The sequence below is a fragment of the Temnothorax longispinosus genome, chromosome 10 (assembly GCF_030848805.1).
Source record: "Temnothorax longispinosus isolate EJ_2023e chromosome 10, Tlon_JGU_v1, whole genome shotgun sequence".
In the NCBI taxonomy this organism is placed as follows: domain Eukaryota; kingdom Metazoa; phylum Arthropoda; class Insecta; order Hymenoptera; family Formicidae; genus Temnothorax; species Temnothorax longispinosus.
The window spans coordinates 3,408,779-3,421,501 of NC_092367.1; the positions used below are offsets into that span (position 1 = coordinate 3,408,779).

General features: G+C 35.8%; 2 protein-coding genes across 10 annotated transcripts in view; one reads left to right on the forward strand and one right to left on the reverse strand.

The window, feature by feature from the left end:
* Nucleotides 1-8,697, reverse strand: part of LOC139820211 (glutamate receptor ionotropic, kainate 2) — a 154,137-nt gene extending 145,440 nt beyond the window's left edge. For 2 of the 5 annotated variants that reach the window (XM_071790336.1, XM_071790335.1), the window contains exon 1: nucleotides 7,024-8,697. The gene's annotated coding sequence lies outside the window, so the exon portion shown is untranslated. The remainder of the gene's footprint in view (nucleotides 1-7,023) is intronic. The other 3 variants (XM_071790338.1, XM_071790337.1, XM_071790334.1) reach the window with 2 other exon arrangements.
* Nucleotides 1-12,723, forward strand: part of LOC139820212 (glutamate receptor ionotropic, kainate 2) — a 407,847-nt gene that overhangs the window by 171,822 nt on the left and 223,302 nt on the right. The window lies entirely within an intron of this gene.

The following is a 12,723-nucleotide window of genomic DNA, read 5'->3' on the forward strand; positions in this document are numbered from 1 at the left end:
TTGTTGAAAGTAACAACCGGTAGATTACGATTTATGATTTTTATTTAAAATGAAAAGTAAGCTCGTACCGTTAGGGATGTGAGGATTGGCCTGGAGTTTATTAGTCAAATAAGAATTTAAATATCTGTTATTCCTAGTCTTCTTTACTTTTCTGCGTTTTGAAAGAAAACAAATTTACATATGTATATAATACCTAAAGAATATTTAGAAAGTAATTTTAAACTCACATTCTGTTTTTAACGTATAATAATTTTAAACTTAAAAGGTAATTTGCTAATTTAATTTAAACTTTTTAAATATGTAAAAAAATATTTTATTTTAAACAGTAATTGATTAAAGAAGAAAAAAATATTGAAAATAATGTTACGTATATATTGCATGCGATAACAACTTTCTAAGAAAGATTGCAGTTTGAAGAAGCTTGGCCAAGAAGGGAGGCACTGCTCCGTACTTTTTAACACAATCGCCGTGGTGTGCGTATCAACAATGTTGGAACGAGGGTACGGTTTAGTTTTATTTGCGCTAGACCTCGAAGATGGGGCGAGAAAAGGGGCGCTATGGTCTCTGGAGTGAAATCACATGGGCCCGCGTCTCCACTCCCGGAGGTGCATTTTCCGGAGGAAGAGATGGAAAAAAGGGAGTTCGACCTCTCTGGTAGATACGACCACCATTACGTTGGTGCCGGATATACTAAGGGAAAAAGAGAAAGAGAGATAGAGAGTCGCTCTCTTTATTTCCGAAACGATTTCTGGAGTTTTGGTCTTGCCACGATAATGTCTCCCACGCCCGACTCTATCTCGACGTGCCGCATTGTGTTGCGCGACAGTCCCGTCCCCGTAACTTCGATCGCGCTAACGCGACAGATAGAGTTCGTACTTAAAACTGCGTTACGAGAAAAATGTAGTTGAATCAAGCGCTTTCCCCGGCGAGCAAACTCCTTCAATCTCAACGACATTCCGTGGAGCAAACTACGAGAAATACCGCAGAATAGCGTCGAGAGACACAATAACGTTATAATTTCCTCCGTGAAATGGCTAACGGTAAAGTTTGCGAGTTTGCGAGCTCGAAAATTTTATTTCACGTATTTATTGTTTTTTTTTTCTCTTGGTGTCAGAGCGTATCTAACAAGAATTATTGGTGTGATATATATCGACGCGCGCAAGTTGCAATTTCTTGATCTGTGGTGTGATCTGTATTACATGCATTAACTAATTAATCTGTGTGAATCTGTATTGCAACTATTGCATGCATTAATTAATTAAATATTTTATTAACAATTTACTAACATTGTCCACATTGCTAAATGCATTTTAATGCAGGTAGAATTATTTATTACCCACGCGATAATCAATTTTGTCGTGATTCAATACATTTCATTGATTATCACTAGCATAAGCTAGTCTCGTGGTTATTAATCACAGATATGAATTCAATTACATCATTATCTATCGCTAGATAGAGGATACAACATGCCATTACACGTGCTATAACATGAAAATGTCAAATGACGCGAAATGCAAGGTTTCGATTATGCGGTTTAAATTACACAGATGTGCACAAATGAAGAAGCGTAATCAAGCGTATCTAATATCAATTATTAGTATCAGTTGAATCGTCGATTAAAAACTTCTTTACATCATAACACCGATCTGTCCCAGATTCTTCCCGTGTTGTGCAATAATTTACACCGTTAATGTACGACGTGCAAAGTAAATGGAAGCGAAAAGCGAACTGGCAAGCCCTCGGCATCAATATTTGAGGATCAAAAAGCTGGAACCGGGAGAAAGACCTCGCGCGCATTACTCGGCGAATCACCCCTTTCGCGGACGACCAGCTCTCAACGGAAGTTCGGTGTCGATGCATGCGGCTCACGCTTTCGCTATTAGAGTTAGCGTAAACGGATTTCAACTAACCCAATTTAGCCGGGGGTAACTTTGCCTTTCGCTGCGTGTTTGTTTGCCGAACGGCGCGGTCCTAAGCGCGCCGCTTGATTACGTAGGTGTGTCCATTGCGTTTCAAACGGTCTTTTTTCATTCTACCGTCTTTCGTCCCGGCGCGCGACGCGGCGCGGCGACTACGTGCGGCGTTCGCCCTTCTTTCTCTCGCGTAGTCCTATATAGTAATTCGGGGCAAACTTTTACTCTTAATGAAACCGTCATCTTGTTAAGAATTTATCAAATGCGCAACAAAATATAAATAAGATTATGCACATTTTTATACAATAAAATATGCATGGTAAAATGGTTTCAACGAAATATAAAAAACATGAGATGTTGTACAATTTTAAAAACAAAATTTTTAACTATAAAATTTCGGTTATATAAATAAATGTAAATATGATTTTTTTTGCTGACGGACGCTTATTTATTAATATTATTAATTAATAATTTGTGAAGACAGTTTAAAAAAATTAAATGTATGTTAAAGAAGAAAAGAACGCAGGGGCTTTTTTTGCGAAGGTGTAGAACATTTACAGTGCGTTTTATCGCCGATAAAAACGGTATTACATCTGCTCTTTATAGCTTTTACGATCGAGAGGGATTAACGTAGTAGCAACGACCATGTCTCCCTAGATCGTAAAAGACCGCTAACTATAATTCTGAACAGAAGCTATATCTTTTCTTTTTTTTTCTTCAGTCATTTTTACGATTTTACATGTGTATCTCAATTTGAATAGAGCGTTTCTAATTACTCGGTATTGCAACTTTAATTTTTGTTAAAAGGATAAAGAGCATCACAGAGAATAAGTTGATTAAGTTTTAAGCTTTCGCTTGTTAAAACTAATCCGATTTGTTAGCATAAAGTCTGCATGTTCTGTATTGAAAACCATCTCTGTATAATGCTTAACGGTATACTGTCTTTTAACCGAAACTAAAATGTATAAGTAAGGATATACTAATTTTGCAATATGACTGATTGTGAGATGTCAATAACTTTGGTTAGTTAAATACTTAAAAATTAAATATTTTTAAAAAATAATTAAATAAACTATTAAGTTATTAATAATATTTATCATAGTTTTAGATAATTGCTCTATTTTATTGTACTAAAAAATGTTTTAATACACACTAATATTTGATAATAAATTAATTGTGAAATCCAAGTCGTTGTTATTAGGTATCTCTGATATAAGAAGCAGTTCCAATGCAAGGGCTTAAATAAACAAGTTTTATTACGAAATGCGAGTAAAGAGAAGGAATAGATGGGACGTAGCAGATTGATGCCGCGCGATACCACAACCACAACCACAATCTGAAGAAGTTGCGAAGCAAGTGGTATAGGGAGGGTAAAATCGACGCGTATTGTTCGAAGTAACGAATCACCAATCAGGATTTAACGGTTAGTCAAGACGATATTTCCCGTGAAAAGAGAACGGATCTTAACTTCCGGGCCTTCTCGTTTCATTTTCTCTCGCTTCGAACGGCGCGGCTGTAATAAATTTCTAAAAATTATCGGAGCTCTCTTATAATCGAAGGAAGCGTGTAAGCTACGTCGCGTCAACGATACATTGCGCCGCGAATGAATGCTCAGTGGGCGGTTGCGCGATTAATAACGCGACGGTGGGTGTCAGCAAGAATTTCATAACTTCCATATTCTCGAGGAGATTCAGGAAGAAAGTTGACGCGCCACGGTTGAGCGAGATTTAACGGTAATCTAACAAAGAAACGGTAAATGGTTAATCGATAATTCTACGTCGCGTGAGACACGTTTGCGACATGTAGACAGATAGATAGATAGATAGATCTACGAGAACGAGCCGAAGAAATTAATCGTTTAGTTAAAGCGTATGGCATATTGATTGATATTTAAGCCTATTTATGACATTTCAATTCGCAACTTTCATCTTTTAACTCTGGGCAAATTTTCCGGGCAGCTATAGCAATTTTCAGCTTTCTCCTCGAGAAACGAAGCTTTCTCAAATAGCTTATTTGTAGATATATTTATATAAATTCTCCAGTAAATTAATAAAAATGACAAATTAGAAAAGCACAAATTGAGATATATTTAACAATCAATTATAGTTAATATTTGTAAGATAGGAATAGAATATTCATATTTATTTCAAGTTAGTTTTTTATAAAAATCAAAATTATAATATCATCTTTAACTAAATGCATACATTTTACTCTTAGATCATGAAGAAATTACAAAATTGCAGTAAAGACAGATATTAGAAAACATCGAAACTACATGATGGTGTTAAGAAGCAAGTGCAGACTGGAAAATTATGAATGTCTGACACGTAGCGCCGCTTTCGGGAAACGTATGCTTCAGAAATGTCAAATTGCGAGGTGGAAGGAAGGAAACACTTGACGAGCACATCTCTTGTTTGTCTCGATTATTTCAGAACGAAGCGTTAACCGTGCACACGCCGGGGGTGCATGACTCGGAGTCGGAGGAAACGCGAAAGATGCTTAAGGGAAGAAAGAAGACGTTATTGTATTATACAATGCAACGTGCCAGATTTCCACACTCGCGAAACCCACTTTACTCACGTGGAAGCCCAACGATGCTCTTCGGGGAGCTTCTCTTTGCGAACGGGAGGTATGGCGAGCGGCAAAAAGAGACTGCACTCAGCGTATCTATTTTTTAAATAAAAATTAGAAACGCGATGTCAAAAGTACGCGTAACTACGTTTGCATTTGTACATCACTTTAATAAAGACGCAACGTATTTTTTCTTTAGTCGATTGAGACAAAGCAGTTTGTAATAATCGCAATAATTGCAGTAGTCTCATTAATAATGAATCATTCGCGGATGAATTACAATAAAGGGTATAAATAACGAGAGAAAGATGAAGTATTGATTGCTGCGTAAGATAAAATTTATTTAATAGCAGAGGATATAAACATAAATTAACAGTAATGATGTAAAAATTTTGTTGCAAAAACTATTATTATTAAATCAAAAAAATTAAATATATCGTCTCATATTATATTACCGGTGTAGTATGAAACGAAAAGTATGTCTGAGTCATGAATGAATTAATTAGCGATGAAGCTTAATGCACGTACCGGGTATCCGTACTAATTAAGAGTGTTCTATATTCTTTAACAATATCATTAACAAAATTAACAATAACATTTTTGGACTCATAAATAATTGAAGTACAAAATTCTTCATAAATTAAACTATGGATGTGAATATATGAAATTTGATTGTAATATAATTATCCACTCTAATATAATTATCAGTTGCTCATTCTAATATAATTATCAGCTTTATTTTAGTTTGCAATATAATTATAGCATGAGTTTTAAATATTAAAATTGAAAATTTGTTAATAAAGTATTTAGGTACCTAGAAAATTTCTTTACAAATCTCTATTAAAACTAAAGAGAGTTATGAATATCAAATAGCTATATATATCAAATAAAAAATGACTTAACTTTTTTATCCAAATACTTCCCGAAAGATTTAAATAAATAAACGTATTAAATAACATAATGTACGTGTATATATTAAAAAAATATTGACAATTAAGATAAGAGAAAAAATAGCGAATATGCTTAATGAAAAAATGTCTAACGAATTAATCAAACTTTGTATACTGACAACATACTGTATATAAAGTATGGGGTCAGAGGAAAGTGAAAGTGAGAAAGAGGATAGTAATAGAAGATATATATTTGGGTTATCACACATTCATTAATTATCGCTCGGTCGGAAATGGCATGGATGTGGACGTGACGCTCGGACGTGGAATTTACGGATATCATCGCGTTTCAAGTCGAATTGTATAATAACTGATGTTAATATACCTAATCGTGTTACTGATACATTATGATAATGACTGTGATTAATGACTGTGTTGATTATTCTAAACCATGTGAATTAACAACAACTTCAATATCAAGCAAACAGTTTGTAAACGTCAACAGGAAGGAAATTTGGATACATTTAGTTCAAAACTCATTCAAAAATGTCAGTGTTTCTTAATATGTAGTGTATATGTACTTCTTTACTAATAATTTCTTTACAATATATTTGCTATGATATATTATATTTTCTCCACCGCTACATATATCTTATGTGATGAGCAAAATTAAGCGGATAATGAAATTAATTTATATAAATCTGAATGAATTTTTCTACGTTTTGATATTAGCCAAATTTATTCAAAAAGTAATGAAAAGGATATTAAAATGAAGTCTTTTAAGTTATAAATTATACTAATTAAAGATTTAATAAATTAATAAACTGTATTTGATCCATATAGTGATTACGTGAAAAATTTGTCTATTAATGCAATAGATCATAAACTACATTATCACAGTGCAAACTTCCTTAAAGATAATATATCGATTATTCAATATGCCGTGTTTAATGATTGCTTGTGAAATACTGTAATCCTCTGCAGAATATAATCTCAAAACTTCTATGACACTCGAAACTATTTATGAAAGCAGATATTACGAATCGTGTTTCTGCCAGGCTATTTTGAAATACTTGGATACTCGTTAGCAAGGATATGCAGAGAGACGGACAGCAAGGAGATTGGCCTTTTTGATGCGGTATTAACACTATTCATCGGGCTCGTCTCTTTTATCGCACCACCAGTTTTGCATTGTGTGCATATATGTATGTACAGTACTACAGTATTTCAAGAGAAAATATTTTATCGAAAAATTCTAAAGCTGCTTAGAAGTAAAAAATGCCATATCGTAGCATGATACGACCATTTCTGTGTCAGAAAGTAATAAATAGTTAATCCTATATAATTAGTTTTGTCACTTATTTAGTTAAATATTCTATACTAAAGTAAAAATTTTATAAAATGTAATACTTATTACTGACATTTACATATTAATAACTATTTGAAATCAAACTGGCGAATAGAAATATTAACATTAAAATTAATTGTTTTAACTCATTATTTATTTCTTTTTAAAAATAGAATTAGACACGACAGAGGGAGAGCTGTTAATTTTAACTAAATTTTTTATGTCACGTTTTACTTAAAATTATTGAACTTATTGACAAGGTATTTGTATTTTCTATCAAAACGGCCCGTGAACTTACATTCGTCTATGGGATGTAGAAGATATCGATGCATCTCACGAGACTCGTTCCACACAACATGACTATATCAACGATCCTCAGAAAAGACAAAACTCTTTTTTCGTTCACTCGACCCGGTTCAGAACAATCGCGACGCTTTTAACCTTTCGATGCGTCTCCTTTAATCCTTGATATGCTCTACCACCCTTACAATTTTATTATAGAGTCATCGCGATCTCCTCTGCATCCTCACACGATCGAACTTTATCGTTCTTCCCGATTTTAAAGCCCCCCCCTATGTTCTTTGTTATCGCGTCTATAAAAATCGCATCATCTTGGTCACTTTATCGTTATCCGCGTCAGTGCTTAAAGGAGGTAGTGATTCAAGAATGCGCTTTTGCTATGCTTAAGTTCACAATCGATCGATTGATTTCTTCGTTTAAAAAGTCGTGAAACTTGCCTTTTCGATTCGCATAATCAGAACACTCTTAACTTCTTCGAACCTAAAACCTTTCCCCACTAGAAACACTAAATATATGTTACTCATTCAGTGCAACGAACTCTCTTCAAGTTCACCGATCACCGTCTAACTCCCCAAAGAATTTCGAGATTGCGAGAGCCGACTGATCTGATCGAATGATGGAAAACATCCCGCGACGCGTCGTGATTCCCTCGAGCTCTCCGTATCCACTCGCGGCAGAACGTCGAACCTATTTCCGGTGCATTATATCAAGCGATTTTTCTCGACCGGCTTGCGGGGTCCGCACGCAAACATCCGACGACGACGACGACGGCGACGAGAACCTCCCCGTTTTACGTACGCGCGGTCCGACGATCGCGAGAGACGCGCGGGCACTGGCTGCGCGAGAACTTACCGCCACCCCCGGACGAATGCGCGGACAGGCAGTGCGGGGTAGTGGGTGGCCTTCGAGGGGTAGCTCGAAAGGGGTGCTTAGTAGAGTGACAGAGAGAGAGAGAGAGAGAGAGAGAGAGAGGGAGAGAGAGAGAGAGAGGGAGAGAGAGAGAGAGAGAGAGGGAGAGCGAGAGAGATAATAGCGGCTTGAGAGAGAAAATAGCATCAGAAAGGAGAAAGAAAGATGTGAGACGTTCAAGAGAAAAGGATGATGCGCACGAAACACACGGAATCCTCATTCGACATCCTGCGCGATGTGCCGAAGACGCAACTCCGCAAAAAAACGAGCCTGCATCCGCCTATCTGGGTTAACGGACTTGCGCGACCCTGACCACCCGTCGTTTCACGACACGAGCGTGCAGTCATTAGGGAGTGCCAAACCGGAAATCCGGATGAATTTCTACATTGCGATGCATGTGATACGTCAAGTTTCGAAAGAGACTCCGTTACTACCCAAGTTTAGATTAGGAAAAGTCTATCTTCATTCGCTTGTAATTTATAATTGTTAATACTTCGGAATCTGGAAGGATAGCTTTTCGTTAAGGAAAGATCTAAAATTCTAATTTCGTATATTTTATGTACGTGTAATATTATCTGTTTTCTGAAGTAAAAATCTTAAGACACACACACACACGAAGTTGCGATACACGACGAGCGATATTGAATCGAAAGAGCGTCTCACGATGTCGTCTCCTCGAAGGCTCACTGCAAGAAACAGAGTTGCATCTTATCTGGATTACCGAGTTTCCTCGACACTGACCATACTTTGCCCCGAAGCGCAAGATCCACTTCTTGCAGTCTCTCGCAGAACGATCGCACAACTTGACCAATCCAATCTCGTGCTATTACGTAGGCTTCGGTGACACGGTTTAAAAATTGCCTTGCCCACGGAGCTTTGCCGCGCGAAGCACCTTCGGACGGAAAAGATAGTGGAAAGTAGGTGGAGAACAGGGCGAGAATAGTACCCGGGGACATCCTCTTTTCGTTTTAAGTACATAAGGCAGTCTGATGAAGAACCGAAATTGCTTCCCACCTGGATTACTGTGCTCGTCTCCCTCTGACCACGCTCCCAAATTAAGCTCGTATATTTGACAATGTTCGCGTCGTACGTTTTGCGGGAAGGAATTAAAGCTTCATCTCGCGGGATTTACGCGGGAGAGCGAGGTTCCACGCGCGAGGAATCACCTTACTAGGCGCACAAGAATCGTTAATATTCTCCCTCTCTGCCTCTCTCTCTCTCTCTCTCTCTCTCTCTCTCACTTGCAAAATAAATTTCTAATTATATCACATGTAAGAGCTATGAAAATTTTAAATATTTACGTCCTTCGCACTGTGTGTCGGGGAAAGATAACGCGAGTATGAAGTAGTGTTAATCAAAACTATGAAACTTAGCGGAAAATAGCGAAAGAGGGATACAGAGGTTTAAGAAGGAGAAATAAGTTGGATAAGCGAAGCAACGCATATCGACTAGGAAAATGGGCTTGAAGAGTTTTCCGTGCTGCGGTTCCGGGGAAAGGGCGGAAAGAACGGAAAGAAATGCCGGAAGAGAGAGAGCGCTCTTAAAAGGAAGGAGAATGGAGTATCTAAAGTTGATTCTACGCTTTCTGGAAGAGCACAGATAGAAGACTACAAAGTGAAGCGAAGTCGTCTTATCCGCATTAGTGAACAACGACCCTGACCACTTCCTATGCAAAGAGGATTGAGATAAAGTTCGCATTCATCAACGATTTGATACCCTCCTAAACGTCTCTCGCCATCATCAGTTATTCGGACGTAAATATTCATTCTTAAACTGTCAGATTTTTGAAACGAGTATTCCCATTTATTGTGTCCATTTATTTCCCTCTAGGATTATAAATCTTTAAATGTTACTTCATTGAGCAAAAGTTTCATTCGCACAAATATAATTTTTTTTATAATTCTTATTAAATCACTAAAAACTATTGTCGTTATATATTCGTTACATACTTATAGTAATTACATATTTGTTAGATTTATTTATTTTACACATTCGTTGTAATCTCTAGTTACACATTTGCTATGATACTAACACGGAGTATAATGTTTATAATTTTGTATGGAAAGAAAAATTTTAATCTTGTTTAATGCTCGGGCAATAATAAATTTTGATCTTAAGTAAGAAACGGAAGTGACCCCCTCTGATTTTGATAAGCTTTTAACATGGTGCTAATTCTAGATAAAAATATGGAACATGTATTTTTTTATACGTGCGAAAAAAATCGGCTTTTTCAAAGGGGTGTTTTACCTTCGAAACATACCATTGGGTACGTATAAAAAAAATACGTGGTCCTTATTTTGATCTAGTCTAGAATACAACATATTAAAAGCTCATCGAAATCGGAAGGGGATAGTTTCGTGGGATTTCTTGTCAGTGTAAATATATCTTTAAGTATTTTTAAGTCTTTTTAGAACAAAATGAAAACAGTAATAAAATTCATAAATTTTTTTTAATTTAATAAATAATCTTTTTTAAACATTGTCAAATAGTCATTTTCTATTTACATTTTAGCTTATTAACATTTCCATTCTAGATTATCTTTTACTGTAAAAGTACAAAAGCTAACATTTTTGAATGGCATTCAATGTAAATGTGAAAAATATAAAATTTTTAATTTTAAGCTGTGCTTGAAGTACGGCTCTTGTCATGATATACACATAGTATTTCCAACTTTAGTAATAAGAATTATATTACAAGGTGATGATATATTATGTCTTGAATCTTTATAATAGCAATGGCTTTTCAAGAAGTCACTACCACTAACAAGACTCTTCTTTATCTCCTTTATTGCAGTCAATTTCTTTTGTACGTTGCCAAGTAATTTTTCATTATTGCTTGCTAAACGACTACCGTAACCTCGCTACCTATGTACATAAGTTCAATGATGCAGAAAGCACTCGCAAAATAATAACTAACAGGTTTATCAATAATTATTGTTACAAATGTTTGTTTTATCATGACAATTACAAATTTTATTCACTTTTATAATTTTTGATTTATCGATCCGTACTTTCTCGTTGAATACCACGATTTAACTAAGCTCTCTGAAGAGAAGGTAAAACGCGAGAAAAAAGGACTCTGTTTTCCGCGCGAATTAAATTGAATCGAAATGTCACGGTTCGCTAAAAGCTAATGAGCAGTTTATTTCATTTGCTCATCTATCGATCAACGCGGAAGTGAACAAAAAAAAAACTTTTAATGAGTTTCTCCGCCGTTGAGAATTCTTGCTGACTATCTCTTCAATATATTTTCTTCGTGTTATCGGGCAAGACGATTAAATTAAGATGTCTGTCACAGCGGTCGTGCTATCTAATATTTCTTTGTTATTACTATACACATTCAGCGTATAATTCTTCAGTAGAAAAATCGTCCGTTCAATTATCATCAAACGCTATCGTGTCGCGGCATCTCGCTGTTCCATGGTGTCTCTTTTAGTAACGTATAGCGACACTCTGGCTGAACACCAAGAAAACTGCTGACAAAATTTTTGCGAAAGCATGTAACTCAGCCCTCGTGATATCTTTTCTTAATGGGATAATAAACTGTCCCTGACAGCAACATGTAAAAAGTAGACTTCTTATTACTATATGCGTGATGACCGTGGAATGTAAAAAGCGAACTTTTTACCTATTACTGATGACCGTGGCAGTACATTTATATAATGATGACGTAAATAATATAATAAATTTTGTTAAGACTACGACGCAGCTGTAGATTAATTTTTATTGTTAAAAATTTATATGATGAACAAAGCATCGCGTATATTTATCGAGCAATACGTAAAATTTAGTCACGCATTTCAATAAGTGTTTGCGTAACAATTTCCTCGTCAATAAACTAATGAAATATTAACGAACGTACATTATTCCATCTCTTCTATTTACCATACGCGAGCGAATAATTTTCTTTTTATTTTAAATTGTAACTCGGTTCGTGATGTTATACGTGTGAATGTAAAGACGTATATGATAATGGTTTGGACAATAGCAAACAGCGAGCATCACAAATATGTTCTCTTTTGTGCGTGAATTCTACGAATTTCGTGTTTGAGTATATATTTGTAATTTTTATTTGATAACAGTAATTAAACACAAACAACATTGCAATTTCGGGAGACACAAACATTTACACAAGGGTACTGATAAAATTTTTGAAATATTTGGAGAACAGTTTTTTCGAATCGATGCTTGACGTTAAATTTATATTTTAAGTTTTTATAAAAATTAAATAAATTACTTTTTATCAATTACTAATCTGAGCAAAACGAATGTTCCACAACTCTAAAATGATCTAGATTTTTCTGAATTTTAACTTGAATATTTTATTTACTAGAACACAACTGAGCGATATGTACGGAATATTTTCTGTACAAATCATCCCTTTGGTGCAATTGCATAAAACAATTTTTAAAGTGCACCACATGTCCGCGATTCATTCGAATGTACTGCAATAGCCGCAGGTTGAATTTCAACGCAAAAGGGTTAAAGTAAGTTGTTCACTGGTGCAGCGAGTGCATCACATGCGGATAGAGCAGCACGCAGAAATTACTTTTTTCTTTTCAGAAAAGCTATACGGTCACGTCTGTATGCGCGCACAATAGATAAATCAAGCGACCCGGCAAACGCTCTTTTTTCCCGGCCGTCATTCTGTTTCATACTTTTTCAAGGTGTTCCTCTTGCGTGATAGAAACCTGCCGTCGCGGGCGACAAATATCGGTCAGTAATCCCGTATAGCATTGTGTTCCTTTCCTCTTGACTTTTTCCTCAATCAAGCTGTTCGGATTACAACG